The sequence below is a fragment of the Heptranchias perlo genome, chromosome 6 (genome assembly GCF_035084215.1).
Source record: "Heptranchias perlo isolate sHepPer1 chromosome 6, sHepPer1.hap1, whole genome shotgun sequence".
NCBI lineage: Eukaryota > Metazoa > Chordata > Chondrichthyes > Hexanchiformes > Hexanchidae > Heptranchias > Heptranchias perlo.
Window position 1 is genome coordinate 108,209,202 of NC_090330.1, and position 20,618 is coordinate 108,229,819.

At 45.0% G+C, this 20,618-nt stretch overlaps 1 protein-coding gene across 3 annotated transcripts in view; it reads left to right on the plus strand.

Moving 5' to 3' along the window:
* The window catches only part of ubac2 (UBA domain containing 2), a 153,885-nt gene that overhangs the window by 41,348 nt on the left and 91,919 nt on the right, over positions 1–20,618 (plus strand). The window lies entirely within an intron of this gene.

Sequence of the window (20,618 nt, forward strand, 5' to 3'; positions counted from 1 at the left end):
TCTCGAACTTAGGAGGAACGTGCCGCGCGAAAGCTCTATGGGCAAGTGCAAATCTAACGAGCGGCTGGAACTTCTCGTTCGCCGCTCACAGCAAAATCCGGCCCTATAGTAATTACGGATTGGTGTAATTTCTGAATCTTGGTTTGCTTGTTCATGAGACTATAAATCGATTAGGGCGAGTGAATTGTTATCACTCAGAAAATGGAATTTGCACTGACGTTAGGACTTTTTATGCAAGATTCTGATATTCTGACAGCAAATTGCACTACTTAGGGCTACACATAGAAATTTGCAGGATTTGCCATGGCATATGGTGTTGTGCTAACTTGCTTGCCTTACCTGTGATGTATATGCTTTCTTTCCAGAAATCACATTATTCAGTTTCTTTCCACACCACCCTTGTGTTGTGAAAACTTCTTTGCCTCAGTGATGTACTGATTGAGTGATAGTGACTGAATAGCAATTGGATTGAATGGATCGGCCAAATTTAGTGAACATTTAGTTCACCTGAGAAGTTATTGGGGGGGCGGGGAGGGGGAGGGGAGTTCAGCAACAACAACAACTTGCATTTATATAGCGCCTTTAACGTAGTAAAACTTCCTAAGGTGCTTCTCGAGTGTTATCAGACGAAATCTGACACCGAGCCACATAATGAGACATTAGGTCAGGTGACCAAAAGCTTGGTCGAAGAGATAGGTTTTAAGGAGCGTCTTAAAGGAGGAGAGCAAGGCGGGTTGGTTCAGGGAGGGAATTCCAGAGCTTAGGGCCTAGACAGCTGAAGGCAAGGCCACCAATGGAGAGGCGAAGGAAGTTGGGGAACCGGAAGAGGTCAGAATTGGAGGGGGGCCGAGATCTCGGAGGGTTGTAGGCTTATCTTACCGAGATAGGGAGCGCTGAGGCCATGGAACGATTTGAACACAAGGACGAGAACTTTAAGATCGAGGCGTTGCTGGACTGGGAACCAATGTAGTTCAGCGAGCACAGGGGGTGATGGGTGAACGGCACTTGATGCAAGTTACGATACGGGCAGCAGAGCTTTGGATGAGCTGAAGTGTACGGAGGGTAAAAGATGGGAGGCTGGCCAGGAGAGCATTGGAATAGTCGAGCTTGGAGGTAACAAAAGTACCACGGGCGATCTTCAAGAGTAATTAAGTCTTACTACTGTTGTACAGGGCTTTAGTGAGACCTCACCTGGAGTACTGCGTACAGTTTTGGTCTCCTCATCTAAGGAAGGATGTACTTGCCTTAGAGGCGGTGCAATGAAGGGTCACGAGATTAATTCCTGGGATGAGAGGGTTGTCCTATGAAGAGAGGTTGAGTAGAATGGGCCTATACTCGCTGGAGTTTAGAAGAATGAGAGGTGATCTCATTGAAACATATAAGATTCTGAGGGGGCTCGACAGGGTAGATGCTGAGAGATTGTTTCCCCTGGCTAGAGAGTCTAGAACTAGGGGGCATAGTCGGCCAATCAAGACTGAGATGAGAAGGAATTTCTTCACGCGGAGGGTTGTGAATCTTTGGAATTCTCTACCCCAGAGGGCTGTGGATGCTGAGTCATTGAATATATAGATAGAATATATATATAGACTATATGTATCTCAATGGCTGAGATAGATAGATTTTTGGACTCTAGGGGAATGAAGGGATATGGGGATCGGGCGGGAAAGTGGAGTTGAGGTCGAAGATCAGCCATGATCTGATTGAATGGCGGAGCAGGCTCGAGGGGCTGTGTGGCCTACTCCTCCTATTTCTTATGTTCTTATGTTCTGCTTACAAGCGACTTGGTAGTTTTACTTATATTGCCTTATTGCTATGTTTCTTTATTTAAGAACTTTCTTCCCTCAGTAGAAGTTGGTACCCATGCTGTATCTTGCACCAACATGAAAGATATAGAATATTCCAGTAGGTGGCAGGAAAGATTTGTGGTTTTGTGTTGTTAAGTACAAATGCATGTTAATAAATAAATACTCTTCAAGAATCATACTCGTTTTCACTGCTTATGTAACAGTGTGTGGATAAAGAAGTAATTCCTTGTACAGGCTTGTGAATTACAACTGACCCAGGGATGTTCTGTTAGGTGCAGTATTACTTATATGATTTTATGATAAACTGTTCATGTAAGGAACACATTTAGACATTTTCTGTCGGATAAACCTTGCAAATTAATTCTAACTTACTAGGTTTATCTACCGAAAAAGGCCAAATATGCTCCTAACGTTGCAGTTAATCCGTGGTATATGAAAAAAATGGCAGAATCTGTTTACATACAGAGCGAGCTGCATTATTGTCCAATGCCCTTGTTTTCGCCGAAGTTACTCATGGTCCCTTACCCTGCTCATTCCACCTCTGCACCGTCAAGTCTGAGAGCCTTTGACTTGAACGCACCTGCCATGTGACTGTTGTGGTCATTCACCAATAGATCTGGCTTGAATATCTTGACCAATACACTCGCCCTTGCTCACCACGAACCAAATTCTCCGGATACTCCAACAATAACAACAACAACTTGCATTTATATAGCGCCTTTAACGCAGTAAAACGTCCCAAGGCGCTTCACAGGAGCGATTATCAAACAAAATTTGACACCGAGCCACATAAGGAGATATTAGGGACAGGTGACCAAAGGTTTGGTCAAAGAGGTAGGTTTTAAGGAGCGTCTTAAAGGAGGAGAGAGGCGGAGAGGTTTAGAGAAGGCATGGCCTTTACTTAAGGGTAAGGGCAACCCCAAGAATTCACGATCACTAACTATCTTCGCCAACCCCCTGTAAAAAGAGGGGGGTGGAAATTAACTGTGAAACAAGTTATCTGTAAAGGCCACTGAGCCGTGCAATATAAAGTTCAAAAGACACTTGGATGGATTTCTGGGGAGAGAAGGGATATCATGAGAAGGCAATTGAACATTTTCAGAAAAAAATTGATTAATGGATTTCATGGCCTTTCCTCGTTGCTAAAAATTCTTGTATTTTATAATATTGCACTCCTGATTTCATTATGATCTTGATATTTCTTTTTGGATTCATTGTCGGGATGTGGGCGTCGCTGGCAAGGCCGGCATTTATTGCCCATCCCTTAATTGCCCTTGAGAAGGTGGTTGTGAGCCGGCTTCTTGAACCGCTGCAGCGTCCGGGTGGTGAAGGTTCTCCCACAGTGCTGTTAGGGAGGGAGTTCCAGGATTTTGACCCAGCGACGATGAAGGAACGGCCGATATATGTCCAAGTCGAGATGGTGATGGTGTTCCTATGCACCTGCTGTCCTGGTCCTTCTAGGTGGTGGAGGTCACAGGTTTGCTGTAATTTTGAAACTGTACGAATTGCAGAAGCTATTCAACAGGTCTACTTAAGACTCATATGGACCACAATAGAGGTATCATTTTTAATTTGTGGTTAGCCACAGTGGGTTTCTTGTAAATGTGAAGTGTAGAACAATGCATGGTCTTGACAGTTATATTTTTGAGGGCTCATTGAAAATTCTTTGCTGCTTTCAATGCTTATTTTGTTATTTTATTTCCATCCCTGATATTTATTTATTACTATCATGTATTAACTGATCTCTTGTGACATTGTTCATGGTGAGTCAACAACAACAACAACTTGCATTTATGTAGCGCCTTTAACGTTTTTTTCAAACAAAATTTGACACCATAAGAACATAAGGAGCAGGAATAGGCCATACGGCCCCTCGAGCCTGCTCCGCCACTCAATATGATCATGATGTGGAGATGCCGGTGATGGACTGGGGTTGGCAAATGTAAGGAATCTTACAACACCAGGTTATAGTCCAACAAATTTATTTGAAAATTACAAGCTTTCGGAGGCTTTCTCCTTCGTCAGGTGAATGTGGAAATGAAATCCTTGAACGTTTCGCATTTATATTCAGAGAACAATACCTGGTGATTACAGATAATCTTTCCAACTGCCCGTTGTCAAGGCAATCAAAGTGTTCAGACAGAGAGGTGTTACCTACAGGACCACCGAATATACAAACGGCCAGAACACAAAACAGAGAGCGAGAGGGAGAAACATTCGAAAGGAAGAGAAAGACAGAAAATGACCCGTTGTACTAAAAACAGATAACTTTTATTCACTGGTGGGGTTACGTGTAGCGTGACATGAACCCAAGATCCCGGTTGAGGCCGTCCTCATGGGTGCGGAACTTGGCTATCAATTTCTGCTCGACGATTTTGCGTCACTAATGAAGCCATGTTTGCAACTGCAGTCTGCGTGTGGTTCAGGTAGTGATCCAGAGACTATTACCTTTTGAGGTTCTGCTTTTTAGTTTAGACTCTAGCTCCTCAAACTCCCTCAGCAGAACCTCATTCCTAGTTCTTCCTATGTCGTTGGTTCCTACGTGGACCATGACAACTGGATCCACCCCCTCCTCCTTCAAGTTCTTTTCCAGCCGCGAGGAGATGTCCTTAACCCTGGCATCGGGCAGGCAGCACAGCCTTCAGGACTCCTGGTCGCGGCTGCAGAGAACAGTATCTATCCCCCTGACTATACTATTCCCTAACTCTACCACATTCCTTTTTGCTCCCCCCACTTGAATGGCCTCCTGTACCAAGCTGCCGTGGTCAGTTTGCCCATCCTCCCTGCAGTCTTTGTTCTCATCCATACAGGTAGCAAGTACCTCGTACCTGTTGGACAAGGTCAAAGGCCGAGCTCCTCCATCACTGCATCTGGGTTCCCCTTAACTGCCTGACTCACAGTCACACCCTCCTGCCCCTGACCACTAACCAAATCTAAATCACTACCTAACCTAAGGGGTGTGACTGCCTCCTGGCTCAAAGTGTCCAGGTGACTCGCCCCCTCCCTGACGCATCGCAATGTATGCAGCTCGGTCTCCAGCTCAACAACTCTGAGCCGAAGTTCCTCGAGCTGCAGACACTGCCTGCAGGTGTGGTTGCCTGGGATCACACTGCTCTCCACCAACTCCCGCAGTTACAGCACATCACCTGCCCTGCCATCTCTATCCAAACTTGTTTTATATATTTACTTAAAGTTCTTATGTAATTAATTCACTTGTTTTATTTTTAGTTATTTTTAAAATTAATTTATCTAGTTTAAGTTATTAATTTAATAAAGTATCAGCAAGTTATGGTTTCTAGTTTAAACCACTCCCCTACTTTAGACAGCAAAAAAATATATGACTCACCAACCAGCTGTCCTCTGATGTCACTCTTTCAAACTTCTTCTGGTGTTTGAGTTGGTCTCAGCTTTATATCCCCGCTCTGCTCCCGGGCCTCTGCTCCTTCAAATCCCCGCTCTGCTCCCGGGCCTCCGCTCCTTCAAATCCCCGCTCTGCTCCCGGGCCTCCGCTCCTTCAAATCCCCGCTCTGCTCCCGGGCCTCCCCTCCTTCAAATCCCCGCTCTGCTCCCGGGCCTCCCCTCCTTCAAATCCCCGCTCTGCTCCCGGGCCTCCGCTCCTTCAAATCCCCGCTCTGCTCCCGGGCCTCCGCTCCTTCAAATCCCCGCTCTGCTCCCGGGCCTCCGCTCCTTCAAATCCCCGCTCTGCTCCCGGGCCTCCGCTCCTTCAAATCCCCGCTCTGCTCCCGGGCCTCCGCTCCTTCAAATCCCCGCTCTGCTCTCGGTCACTGGTCCCTCTCCTTTATATCCCCCACTCTGCTCTCGGTCACTGGACCCTCTCCTTTATATCCCCGCTCTGCTCTCGGTCACTGGACCCTCTCCTTTATATCCCCGCTCTGCTCTCGGTCACTGGACCCTCTCCTTTATATGCCCCGCTCTGCTCTCGGTCACTGGACCCTCTCTTTTATATCCCCCGCTCTGCTCTCGGTCACTGGTCCCTCTCCTTTATATCCCCCACTTTGCTCTCGGTTACTGGTCCCTCTCCTTTATATCCCCCGCTCTGCTCTCGGTCACTGGTCCCACTCCTTCTGCTCTCGGACCTCTGCTCCCGCTCCTTTTATGCCTAATAACCACTAAAAAGTATAAACACTAACCAATAAACTAAATACTTACTGACTTACCCTCGGCACTCCTCCTTGCCTTGTTTTGATTTGTCATGTAGCTCCCTTCTTGCTCCACTCAGTCTTAGTCTATAGTTCAAATCACTTAACACCTCCTTCCACCTCTGCACCTAATTCCCACACTCACCAAATTCCCAGTTGAAAGTCCTCACTCTGTTAGCAATTCGCTCCGTTAGAGGTTCACTCTCTGTCTTTCCCAACCTCTGTGCTCAAGCTCTCCGAGCCCAAGGCACATAAAGATATTAGGACAGGTGACCAAAAGTTTGGTCATAGAGGTAGGTTTTATAGAGCGTCCTAAAGGAGGAGAGAGAGGTAGAGAGGCGGAGAGGTTTAGGGAGGAAATTCCAGAACTTAGGGCCTAGGCAGCAGAAGGCACGGCCGCCAATGGTGGAGCGATGAAAATCGGGGATACGCAAGAGGCCAGAATTGGAGGAGCGCAGAGATCTCGGAGGGATGTAGGGCTGGAGGGGGTTACAAAGATAGGGAGGGGCGAGGCCATGTTGGGATTGGAAACAGAATTCCCTTTGTGTGAAGAAGTGCTTCCTGACATCACCCCTGAACGGCCTGGCTCTAATTTTAAGGTTATGCCCCCTTGTTCTGGACTCCCAGAGGAAATAGTTTCTTTCTGTCTACCCTATCAAATCCTTTCATCATCTTAAACACCGCAATGAGATCAGTCTTTAATCTTGTATATTCAAGGGAATACAAGCCTAGTCTGTGCAACCTGTCCTCGTAATTTAACCCGTTTAGACCCTTGCTGAGTATTTGGGAATGGGATAGGACGTGGATGTACTGGGGGGGGGGGGGGGAAGAGAAGTGTGGGATTCAGTGGGTTTGGCAGCGCTGGGTATGATGGGATTTGGTACTTGGCATTGCTGGGCTGAGCCTTGGGGGTTTTTGCCTCATGTGGGGTGGGGGGGGGGGGGGGAGGGTGGACTCTTAGGGTTGGCAGTTGTGAGCGTTACTGGAGTTAAGGAGTAGTTTGAAGGGGGAGTGGGAGGCACACGGAGGCTGTAGAAAGTAGCTATGGAAGAAACGGCATCACCACGGAGTAGACCTGACAGCTATTTCCCCTCTGCAAGAGAGGGGCACTGAGAGTCGGAGACTGAGCAGAGTCAGTGAGGGTGCAAATACACTGAATGCTGTTGCGGTGTGCATAAATAGTAAAATTAATTCAGTGAGATGAAACATCTATGCAATTACAAGTCTTTTGTCCAGCACATATCTGTAGTTTTATGCGTCAGAGATCTTGCCGTTAAAGGGAGTCACGCCTCCGTGAGAGAATAATCTTGATTAGCTGAAATAGCCAGCACATGTTGTGTTAGTCACACTGACTGGCTTGAATATTTCATTGACAGTAAATGCAAAAAAGCTTCCATTCACCAGACAGGTCAGAAAAGCTACCGATCAGCCATGAGCAAGTGTTGCAAAAAGCACTCAAATTAAATCTCACCAACCTTCTTTCAAATGCAGCCGAGTAATTACCACAACATGAAGCAATGAAATCACTTCGGTTTTTCCAAGCTGCTTGTAGGCCAGTTTCTTTTTTCCCTTCCTTACTGATGCCAATTGTACGTAGCTAAAAGTAATATAACCGCATTAAAAAGTACATCATTCTGAAGAAGGCATTAAATTTACCCATTAAATTTGTCGTTTATTAATGCTTAAAAAGTGCCCTGATAAGGTTGTCTCTTGGAGAGGGTGGAGAGGAGATTTACTAGAATGGTAACAGGGATGAGGGACTTCAGTTACGTGGAGAGACTGGAGAAGCTGGGGTTGTTCTCCTTCGAACAGAGAAGGTTAAGGGGAGATTTAATAGAGGTGTTCAAAATTATGAAGGGTTTTGATAGAGTAAATAAGGAGAAACTGTTTCTATTGGCAGGAGAGTCGGTAACCAGAGGACACAGATTTAAGATAATTGGCTGAAGAACCAGAGGGGAGATGAGGTGAAATTTTTTTACGCAGTGAGTTGTTATGAACTGGAATGCGCTCCCGGAAAAGGGTGTTGGAAGCAGATTCCAATCGTAACTTTCAAAAGGGAATTGGATAAATAGTTGAAGGGGAACAATTTGCAGGGCTATGGGGAAAGAGAAGGTTAATGGGACAAATTGGATAGCTCTTTCAGAGAGCCGGCACAGGCAAGATGAGCTGAATGGCCTCCTTCTGTGCTGTATCATTCTGTGATTCTTGAGTTCTGCATCACTTCAGTAATTAGAAAATTCATCTAAGCCTAGGGCACTGGCTACTTCCAATTCCTGTTGATAAGTTCTGTGTGTGTGAAAAATACACACTATGGGCATTGTAGCTTGCACCCTGCTTCTGTGGAAGTATAATACCCAGAATACATCATGACGACTCATGTCACATGATTACCAGAAAGAACATTGACAAGTAACAAGATCAAAGCTCTTAGAACAGAGCACAGCTTAAGCTCCGGGGATAGGTGTAGAATCCTGCGGGAGAAACTATGTGGAAGAATTTCCGATGTATATTGGCCAGCAATGGGTTAATTTTAGTACAGAATTTAAAAAAATTCATTCATGGGATGATTCATGGCTGGCAAGGCCGGCATTTATTGCCCATCCCTAATTGCCCTTGAGAAGGTGGTGGTGAGCCGCTTTCTTGAACCGCTGCAGTCCGTGTGGTGACGGTTCTCCCACAGTGCTGTTAGGAAGGGAGTTCCAGGATTTTGACCCAGCGACGATGAAGGAACGGCGATATATTTCCAAGTCGGGACGGTGTGTGACTTGGAGGGGAACGTGCAGGTGGTGTTGATCCCATGCGCCTGCTGCCCTTGTCCTTCTAGGTGGTAGAGATCGCTGGTTTGGGAGGTGCTGTTGAAGAAGTCTTGGCGAGTTGCTGCAGTGTATCTTGCAGATGGTACACACTGCAGCCACTGTGCGCCGGTGGTGAAGGGAGTGAATGTTTAGGGTGGTGGATGGGGTGCCAATCAAGCAGACTGCTTTGTCCAGGATGGTGTCGAGCTGCTTGAGTCTTGTTGGAGCTGCACTCATCCAGGCAAGTCAAGATATTCCTGACTTGAATAAACAATAAACTACAAATAGGGCAGGAAAGCTGACTGGAATTCACTTTAATTGATTGTTTTATTAAAGGAGGTACGTAAGAAAGGAGGAACCAAGGAGAGCGATTGAGCCCATGCAATTGTTTTGTCACCTTTATTATACCATGTAAAGAGAAAGAATAACCGTCCTTGCTAGTGGACGTATGCAATCTTATTGTCGGATAACAGATGGCATATAATTTATAACTCAGAATTTCTCAGTTCCCCATTAATTGGTCGCACTCTCGCCTTGGAGTCAGAAGGTTGTAGTTTCAAGTCCTGCTCCAGAGATTTGAGCACAAAATCTAGGCTGACGCTCCAGTGCAGTACTGAGGGAGCGCTGCACTGTCGGAGGTGCTGTATTTCGTATGAGAATTTAAACTGAGGCCCCGTCTGCCCGCTCAAGTGGACATAAAAGATCCCAAGGTACTATTTCGAAGAAGAGCAGGGGAGTTCTCCCCGATGTCCTGGCCGATATTTATCCCTCAACCAGCATCACTTTTTAGAAAAAAAAACAAATTATCTGGTCATTATCACATTGCTGTTTGTGGGATCTTGCTGTGAGCAAATTGGTTGCCGTGTTTTCCTACATTACAACAGTGATTACACTTTAAAAGTACTTCATTGGCTTTAAAGTGCTTTGGGATGTCCTTAGATCAAAGGTGCTATATAAATGCAAGTCTTTCTTTCTGTGTTTTACTCTACCCAAAAGTCCTCTTTTAATGTCAAATGGAAAAATGCCCATCTTTCTCTGTAATTAAAGACCTACCAACAGAATTGCAGGAATGTGAAGCTTTGAAAATGTGTGCATTTGGAGAGAATGACTTAATTATGGGGCTATTAATTATGGCAACAACCAGGCATTCTCCTGTTTTTTTTAGAAAACCTGTTACATTTTCAAGTATGCTCATGGATTTGTGAACCATAACTTTGGAAGACATATTGGGTTCGCACACACCGGGTTTAAATCCAGGCTATACTGGGTTAGCACACACTGGGTTTAAATCCAGGCCATATTGGGTTAGCACACATTGGGTTTGAATTGAAGCCAGACTGATTGAATGAAGGTTTACTTTCTCTGCTTCCTGTAATTCCCAACGCTGCTAATACTGGGCATGGAAATACTGCACAAAATCACCTGCAATTCAGAGTTAAATTCACAATTTCACTCTTGAGACCACGAGGATGGCTAATGTGGAAATTGGATAATTGGAGATGGGTGCAGTTACATTTCTGTTCTGAGGCAGTTCTGGTTCTATTTCTGTTCTGGGTTACGTCATGTTTTTGGGCAGCTGTTGAAGGAATATTATTCTGCAGCCAGCTGTGCTAACGCTGACCTAAAAGTGCTCGATAATATAATGGGTGTCCAAAGATGTCAGCCGTGGCTCAGTTGGTAGCACTCTTGCTTTTGAATCAGAAGGTTGTGAGTTCAGACCCCACTCTAGAGATTTGAGCCCAGAATCTCTTGCCCTCTCCCCTCCCCTTTCCTATCTGCTCTCCCTCCCTCCCTCCTGTTTTCTAATCCTGCTTGAACCCGGGATGTCTGCATCTCCAATTCTGGCTTTGTGCGTATCCCCAATGACCTTCGCCCCCACCATTGGCAGCCGAGCCTTCAGGCTCTAAGCTCTAGAATTCCCTCCCTAAACCTCTCCACCTCTCTACCTCTCTCTCCTCCTTTTAAGATGCTCCGTAAAACCTACCTCTTTGACCAAACCTTTGGTCGCCTGTCCTAATATCTCCTTATGTGACTTGGTGTCAAATTTTGTCTGATTACGCTCCTGTGAAGCACCTTGGAACATTTTACTATGTTAAAGATGCAAGTTGTTGTTTTCAAATCCTTCCCTGGCCTCACCGCCCCCCCCCACCCCATCTCTGTAACCTCCTCCAGCCTACAGCTCTCCGAAATCTCTGCTCTCCTTCAATTCTGGCCTCTTACACGTTCCCAATTTCCATCACTCCACCATTGGCGGTCGTGCCTTCGGCTGCCTGGGCCCTAAGCTCTGGAATTGCCTCTCTAAAGCTCTTCGCCTCTACCTCTCTCTCCTCCTTTAAGACGCTCCTTAAAACCTATCTCTTTGACCAGGCTTTTGGTCACCTGTCCTAATATCTCCTTATTTGGCTCGGTGTTAAATTTTGTTTGATAATGCTCCTGTGAAGCGCCTCGAGAGGTTTTATAAAGGCGCTATATAAATGCAAGTTGTTGTTGAATACTGCAATGATGACCATATGGTGTGCAACATTATGGGGGACCAAATAGTTTATGAAGAAAATAATTATGATAATGATGCTGAAATATCTGATTTTCTGTTTATCAGATATGCTGTCAGTAATGAGCTTTGAGTCATCTGTGGTGTCTAAAGCAATAATAGATTTCTTTACATCTTCAACCTAATTTTCACCTTTTAATTATTTCCCAGGTTGATAAGGAACTTCCTTATTCTGCAGTGGAAAAAGACCAACTGTTGTTTTTGGTTATTTGCGTGTCTTGATATGTGTCTCTGTGGAGGTGGGGGAATTGTAAGGGGTCGGTGGTTGAGGCGACTGACTCTTAATGTCTCAAACTAGCAAAACCTCGGCAATCCCCCTCGATGTTTCTCGGTATAACTTTTATCTTTGTGACATAGATGGAAAATTGTTGGGAGGTTCGAAAAGATTATAAAGCAGTTAGCATACAGGCGTACCCATTTGTCCTGAATTAAATTAAGTTTCTTTAACTGAATAAAAGTTTTGTTCCTACTTTGATCGATTGTTTACCCTCACCCTGGCAGATATCTAAATATGAAGTCTGAAAACTAATTTGACCCAATCTCTCAAAACTAGCATAGTCTTGGGTAACTTACCTTCTGATTTTATTGTTTCCCATTTCTCTCTCTCTATGGGGTAGTGCCTGCCTTGTGCTCACACCTTTCTAGTGCAGTACAAATTGATAACAGTAACTCACCTGTGGCTGTGAATCCATACCCAACAATATATGGGTAGTTCAATGCACTGCAATATTGTTGCCTCTGAGTCAGAAGGTTGTGGGTTCAAGCCCCGCTCCAGAGACTTGAGCACAAAATCCAGACTGATGCTCCAGTGCAGTACTGAGGGAGTGCTGCACTGTCGGAAATGCCGTCTTTCGGATGAGACATTAAACTGAGGCTCCGTCTGCCCTCTCAGGTGAACCTAAAAGATCCCATGGCACTATTTGGAAGAAGAACAGGGGAGTTCCGCCCTGTGTTCTGGCCAATATTTATCCCTCAGCCAACATCACTGGTCATTATCTCATTGCTGTTTGTGGGGCCTTGCTGTGTGCAAATTGGCTGCCGCGTTTCCTACATTACAACAGTGACATGACTTCAAAAGTACTTCATTGGCTGTAAAGCGTTTTGGGAGATCCTGAGGTCTAGAAAGGCGCTATATAAATGGAAGGACTTACTTTTATTTATCTTTTACATGACTAATTTTATTCAGAAGAAGATTTGTACCATTTAGTTTCAGATTTGACGGAAACATGTGATTAGCAAATGGTTGAAGTCCAACCTACAGTCCATCGAACACGCTCGTCGTTCCATAGCTGAAGTTCCACAAGTGGAACATTCTTCACGCTGTACAATTTACTCTCATTTCCCCAATTAAAACTTCGCCTTTTCACTAACCTTTTGTGGGAGGATGTCGTGGCTGATTTGAATTTTCCCTTTTGGTCATTTTACAACATTTAAAATTTTCCTACTGTTCTGCCTGATGATCAGGTTGTGGAAATTATTTGGCATTTACGCTCAAGTAGAATTGTGTGTGGTGGAAAAAAAATTACAAAGAGCTGACCATATTTAAAATATCCACCATATTGCACTGAATTTAGCCTTTTTCAAGGACTGCAGTGTTAGAGTTGTCTCCATTGAAATATTCGTGATTACTTTTATCCCAATTTGTGAGTAAACATTTTTTTGTTGTCTCCAGCTACATCAGTATCATTCAGTAAAGAATTGTAGAGCTTGAAAATCTAATGCTATACCTCTAAGATATATATCTCGTATCTTGTTGATAGGCTTGCATTCCCTCGAGTATAGAAGATTAAGGGGTGATCTAATCGAGGTGTTTAAGATGATTAAAGGGTTTGATAGGGTAGATAGAGAGAAACTATTTCCTCTGGTGGGGGAGTCCAGAACAAGGGGTCATAACCTTAAAATTAGAGCTAGGCCGTTCAGGGGTGATGTCAGGAAGCTCTTCTTCACACAAAGGGGAGTGGAAATCTGGAACTCTCTTCCCCCAAAATGCTGTTTAGGCTGGGGATCAATTGAAAATTTCAAAACTGAGATTGTTAGATTTTTGTTAGGCAAGGGGATTAAGGGTTAGGGAACCAAGGCGGGTAAATGGAGTTAAGATACAGATCAGCCATGATCTAATTGAATGGCGTAACAGGCTTGAGGGGCTGAACGGCCTTGTCCTAACCCTATGATATAGTCTGTCACATACCCCTCCTTACCTCTGTAATGTCCTCCAGCCCATTGATCCCCCAAACTTTGTTCCTCTGACTCCAGCCTCTTGTGTTTCCCCTTCTCTTTCCCAGAGCATTGGAGGCTGTGCCTTCAGCCGCCTAGGCCCTAAGGCCTGCAATTCCCTCCCTAACCCTCACTTCTGCTCCACCTCTCTTTCCTTCTTTAAGACCAACCACTTTCATCAAGTTTTGATCACCCCTCCAGATATCTCCTCCTTTGGTTTAGTTTCCATTTTTTTTTTCTCCATTTGCCTCTGAGCTTGAGGCATTTTCTACGTTAAAGGCAATATATAAATGTCAGTTGTAATCTAGAAATTATTGTACTGAGTTACACTTTGAGTGTCGAACTTGTGCGAAGGTGAATGGAAGAGGATTGTAAAATCTTATGTGGTGAGAATGTGGGACTCGCTACCACATGGAGTCGTTGAGGCGAAAAGCATGGGTGCATTTAGGGGGCAGCTGGATAAGGACATGAGGGAGAAAAGATTAGAAGGATATCTTGATAGAGTGAGATGAAGTAAGTTGGGAGGAGGCTCGTGTGGAGCATAAACACCAGCATAGACCAGTTGGGCCGAATGGCCTGTTTCTGTGCTGTACATTCTATGTAACTTGGGTGTGAATTCACCTGAATCTCAAAAGGCAACAGGTAGAAGACACACCTCCGGGAAGTTTCTCACGGCAAAGTCAAATTTAAAAGTTTCCAGATGTTACTTTGAACCGACTGAGAATTTTTCAAATCTTAATTCGATTTTTAAAAAAAAACTTTAGTCAATAATTAACTGTTCTGTTAACAACTGTTAGGATTCCAGTGAATGGAGCTCTGTGTTTTTATTACTGTGGACAGGCACTGCTGCTCCTATAATATTGGGCCAAATTTTCCTGGAAAAATAAAGGCGAGTTCACGATGCACCGTGTTATTAATACGCAAATCAGCCAGCAAGTTAAGAGGATGAAGAGATACGTAGTGAGTCGCCTCCCCATTATTTTTAAGAACTTGCTGGATTTGCACATTAATTGCCCATTAAAGTCACCGCAGAAAGTTAAGGCTCATAATTAACAGCGTAAGTACCCATTTTAATTTTTAGTGCAATGCCAATCAATCTCTCCGGCCCAGAAAGGGAACAATTTAAACTGTTAAGTCTCATTCCAGCAGGTAGTAAATTGTTGTTAGAGATTTAAAAAATTTAGAATGTTAAATTTAAAGTTTTTTTTCTTAACTTTTCCTTTCTGTCTCTTTTTTCTCTCTCTCTTAATCCAGTCTTCCTTTCCCCTCTCTTTATTTCTCTTTCTGTACCTGATTTGACTCTAATTCACCGGATTTCCTTCTCCGTCGTTCCTCTGTTTTTTTCTCTATCCTTAAATCTCATTGTTTAAGGAGAGAGACTGTTGGTCCCGTCGTTCACTGAGGCCACAGATGCCCCTGTTGGCCTCGTCGCCCCGTTATCAGCCCGCACTTCCAGCAAGTTCGGCGCAAATTATATTCGAGCTGAAGGATGAGGGGAAAAAGTCTAATTAACGGGGCATGTCACGAGATGCCCCACTCCAGCAAGATTTGGCCCATTACATATTTCTACTTTTTATAACTTTCCTGTCAATGAAATTGCAAAGCTCTGCTTGTGCGGGGGCCTGAAAATGTAACATGAATTCCTCTGCTTGTTACAGGTTCCCTGGCCTGCAGCCCTCGTGTGTCAGATCTTTTTCATTTGTGGCGTGGTCATTTGAGAACTCTGTAGCACTTCAACATTAAAATGTTTTGGGTGTTGATGGGTGTTTCTCCCGTGCTGGGAAAATGAGGATCCTACAGTACGAATATTGAATGCAGGGAGAGAACTCGCTAACCTGTTGTTCTTTGGTGTGCATGTCATGCATTGCGTTCCATATTTTCAAAAGTAAAATAAAATGAGTCTAAATCTGTGATAGTTCACACCACATGTGATGCAACAGAGTGTTGCAGAATCATAGTATCACAGACTGATAGAGCACAGAAGGAGGCCATTCAGCCCATTGTGCCTATGCCAGCTCTTTGAAAGAGGTATCCAATCCAATCGGTAAAAAAAAGGGATGAGGTCCTGCAAGCAGAATATAGGGAGTTTGGAAATAAATTAAAAAGCAGGACCTCTAAGGTAGTAATCTCAGGATTACTCCCAGTGCCACGTGCTAGCGAGAGCAGAAGTAGGAGAATAGATGAATGCGTGGCTTGAGAGATGGTGTAGGAGGGAGGGGTTTAAATTCCTGAGGCATTGGGACTGATTCTGGGAAAGGCGGGACCTGTACAAGCTGGACGGGTTGCACCCAAGCAGAACCGGGACCAATATCCTCGCGGGGGCATTTGCCAGTTCTGTTGGGGAGGGTTTAAACTAGTATGGCAGGGGGATGGGAACCCAAGGGCAGGTACAGATAGGACAAATTCAGACCAGGAAACGGGAAGTAGAAAAGCAGTTAGTGTTGTAGTTGACGACTCAGAAAGGCAAAAGAAGCAAAGGTTAAATAGTGTTCAGCACAGGAATTTGACGGGGTTAAAGGGTATATACTTCACTGCAAGGAGTATTACAAACAAAGCAAATGAGCTAAGGGCACAGATAGACACATAGCAGCATGATATCATTGCTATAACAGAAACCTGGCTTAAAGAGGGGGATAATTGGCAGCTCAGTATTCCTGGATATAGAGTTTTCAGGCAGGATAGAGTGGGTGATAATAAAGGAGGGGGGGTAGCATTATTGGTTAAAAAATCAATTACAGTTGTGAGAAGGGATGATCTGCGAAATGGATCATCAATCGAGGCCATATGGGTTGAGCTGAGAAATAAAAAAGGGCAGTCACACTACTAGGAGTGTACTATAGACCCCCGAATAGCGAAAGGGAGATAGAAGAACAAATATGTAGGCAAATTTCTGAGTGCAAAAATAAGAGGGCAATAATAGTCGGGGACTTCAACTACCTTAACATCAACTGGGATTCAAACAGTGTGAGGGGCACAGAGGGTGCAAAATTCTTGATCGGTATCCAGGAGACCTTTTTTAACCAGTACGTGACAAGCCCAACAAGAGGGGATGCAATTCTAGATTTAGTCCTGGGAAATGAAGGTCGGCAAGTGGGTGAAGTGACAGTGGGTGACCATTATGGGGATAGTGACCACAATTCAGTTAGTTTTAGCATTATTATGGAAAAGAACAGAGTTAAATTAGGAGGAAACATTTTAAATTGGGGGAAGGCAAATTTTACAGAACTAAGAGGTGATTTGGCAGAAGTGGACTGGACACAACTAGTTGAGGAGAAGTCAGTGGCAAGCCAGTGGGAGGCACTAAAAAGTGAAATTCTACGGGTACAATGCAGACACGTCCCCTCAAAGAAAAAGGGTGGCACTGCCAAATTTAGAGCCCCCTGGTTGTCTAGAAGTATACGGGGCAAGATAAAGCAGAAAAAGAAAGCTTATGACTGTCACAGAAAACCAAATACTACAGAAAGCCTTGAGGAGTATAGAAAGTACAGGGATGACGTAAAAAAGGAAATAAGGAAAGCAAAGAGAGGGCATGAAAAAATATTAGCTCGTAAGATTAAAGAAAACCCAAAGATGTTTTATCAGTACATTTAAAAACAAGAGGATAGCTCAGGGAAAGGTGGGACCTATCAGGGATGATAAGGGTAACTTGTGTGTAGAAGCAGAGGATGTGGGTAGGGTTTTAAATGAATACTTTGTCTCCGTATTCACAAAGGAAAGGGATGATCTGGACGTAGTAGTAAAGAGGAGAGGTGTGAAATATTGGATAAGGTAAATATAATGAGAGAGGAAGTACTAGAGGGACTGGAATCCTTGAAAGTTGATAAGTCACCAGGGCCAGATGGATTGTTTCCTAGGCTATTGAAGGAAGCCAGGGAGGAAATAGCGGATGCTCTGAGGATCATTTTCAATCCTCACGAGATGCAGGGGAGGTACCGGAGGACTGGAAGACTGCAAACATAGTACCGTTGTTTTCCTCTCACAAAACCATGCTGACTGTTCCTAATCAGTCCCTGCCTCTCCAAATGCCTGTAGATCCTGTCTCTCAGAATACCCTCTAACAACTTACCCACTACAGATGTCAGGCTCACCGGTCTGTAGTTCCCAGGCTTTTCCCTGCCGCCCTTCTTAAACAAAGGCACAACATTTGCTACCCTCCAATCTTCAGGCACCTCACCTGTAGCTGTCGATGATTCAAATATCTCTGCTCGGGGACCCGCAATTTCCTCCCTAACCTCCCATAACGTCCTGGGATACATTTCATCAGGTCCCGGAGATTTATCTACCTTGATGCGCGTTAAGACTTCCAGCACCTCCCTCTCTGTAATATGTACACTCCTCAAGACATCACTATTTATTTCCCCAAGTTCCCTAACATCCATGCCTTTCTCAACCGTAAATACCGATGTGAAATATTCATTTAGGATCTCACCCATCTCTTGTGGTTCCGTACATCGATGACCTTGTTGATCCTTAAGAGGCCCTACTCTCTCCCTAGTTACTCTTTTGCCCTTTATGTATTTGTAGAAGCTCTTTGGATTCACCTTTGCCTGATCTGCCAAAGCAATCTCATGTCCCCTTTTTGCCCTCCTGATTTCTTTCTTAACTCTACTCAGGCAATCTCTATACTCTTCAAGGGATCCACTTGATCCCAGCTGCCTATGCATGTCATATGCCTCCTTCTTTTTGACTCGGGCCTCAATCTCCCGAGTCATCCAAGGTTCCCTACTTCTACCAGCCTTGCCCTTCACTTTATAAGGAATGTGCTTACCCTGAACCCTGGTTAACACACTTTTGAAAGCCTCCCACTTATCAGACGTCCCTTTGCCTGCCAACAGACTCTCCCAATCAACTTCTGAAAGTTCCTGCCTAATACCATCAAAATTGGCCTTTCCCCAATTTAGAATTTTAACTTTTGGGCCAGACCTATCCTTCTCCATAGCTATCTTAAAACTAATGGAATTATGATCACTGGTCCCAAAGTGATCCCTCACTAACACTTCTGTCACCTGCCCTTCCTTATTTCCCAAGAGGAGGTCAAGTTTTGCCCCCTCTCTAGTCGGGCCATCCACATACTGAATGAGAAATTTCTCCTGAATACACTCAACAAATTTCTCTCCATCCAAGCCCCGAATGCTGTGGCTGTCCCAGTCAATGTTGGGAAAGTTAAAGTCCCCTACTATTACCACCCTATTTTTCTTGCAGCTGTCTGTAATCTCCTTACATATTTGCTCCTCAATTTCCCGTTGATTATTTGGGGGTCTGTAGTACAATCCTATCAAAGTGATCTCTCCCTTCTTATTTTTCAGTTCTACCCATATAGACTCAGCGGGCGAACCCTCGGATATATCCCCTCTCACTACTGCCGTGATGTTCTCCCTAATCAAGAACGCAACTCCCCCTCCTCTCTTACCTCCTGCTCTATCTTTCCTATAGCATCTGTACCCTGGAACATTGAGCTGCCAGTCCTGCCCCTCCCTTAGCCATGTTTCAGTAATAGCTATAACATCCCAGTCCCATGTACCCATCCATGCCCTGAGTTCATCTGCCTTGCCCATCAGACTTCTTGCATTGAAATAAATGCAGTTTAATCTAGACTTCCCTTGGTCTTTGCCCTGCTTTCTCAGACTGTCTGTCCAGTCATGTTTTGTACACTCTCCCTTACTGCCTTTTGTTTCTGTCACCACTTTATTTCCCACTGACTTCCTGCATCGGTTCCCATCCCCCTGCCACATTAGTTTAAACCCTCCCCAACAGCACTAGCGAACACTCCCCCTAGGACATTGGTTCCAGTCCTGCCCAGATGCAGACAGTTCAATTTGTACTGGTCCCACCTCCCCCAGAACCGGTTCCAATGGCCCAGGAATTTGAATCCCTCCCTCTTGCACCATCTCTCAAGCCACGTATTCATCGTAGCTATCCTGTCATTCCTACTCTGACTAGCCCGTGGCACTGGTAGCAATCCTGAGATTACTACCTTTGAGGTCCTACTTTTTAGTTTAACTCCTAACTCCCTAAATTCAGCTTGTAGGGCCTCATCTCGTTTTTTACCTATATTGTTGGTGCCTATATGCACCATGACAACTGGCTGTTCACCCTCCCCCTCCAGAATGTCCTGCAGCCGCTCCGAGACATCCCTGACCCTTGCACCAGGGAGGCAACATACCATCCTGGAGTCTCGGTTGCGTCCGCAGAAACGCCTGTCTATTCCCCTTACAATCGAGTCCCCTATCACTATAGCTCTGCCACTCTTTTTCCTGCCCTCCTGTGCAGCAGAGCCAGCCACGGTGCCATGAACCTGGCCGCTGTCACCTTCCCCTGGTGAGCCATCTCCCCCAACAGTATCCAAAACGGTATACCTGTTTTGGAGGGAGATGACCGCAGGGGACCCCTGCACTGCCTTCCTACTCTCCCTCTGTCTGTTGGTCACCCATTCACTATCTCCCTCAGTAATTTTTATCTGTGGTGTGACCAACTCACTGAACGTGCTATCCACGACTTCCTCAGCATCGCGGATGCCCCAAAGTGAGTCCATCCGCAGCTCCAGAGCCGTCAAGCGGTCAAACAGTAGCTGCAGCTGGACACACTTCCCGCAGGTGAAGGAACCAGGGACACGGGAAGGATCCCTGAATTCCCACATCCCACAAGAGGAACATGACACGGGTCTGGGATCTCCTGCCATGACTTAACCCTTAAGTTAGCTTAACAACAACTACAATGTCAAGAAAAAAAAAGGAAAGAAAAACTACTTACCAGTCACCAGCCAATCACTTACCTGTTGGCTGTGACTTCGTGCCTCCAGCAACTGCAGTAGCTCGATCCTCCTCCTAGTCAACTTGCTTGCCCTCCACACAGTGCCTCCTTTTTTTTTGGTTCGAGGAGGAGGGAGGGAGGGAAAAACAAGTGTTGTGTTTCGGGTTTAACTGCTCCTCGACACCAGCCTTTAATGTAGTAAAACATCCCAAGACGCTTCACAAGAGTGTTAACAGACAAAATTTGACACCGAGCCACATAAGGCGATATGAGGACCAAAAGCTTGGTAAAAGAGTAGGTTGTAAGGAGCATTTTAAAGGAGGAGAGAGAGGTAGAGAGGAGG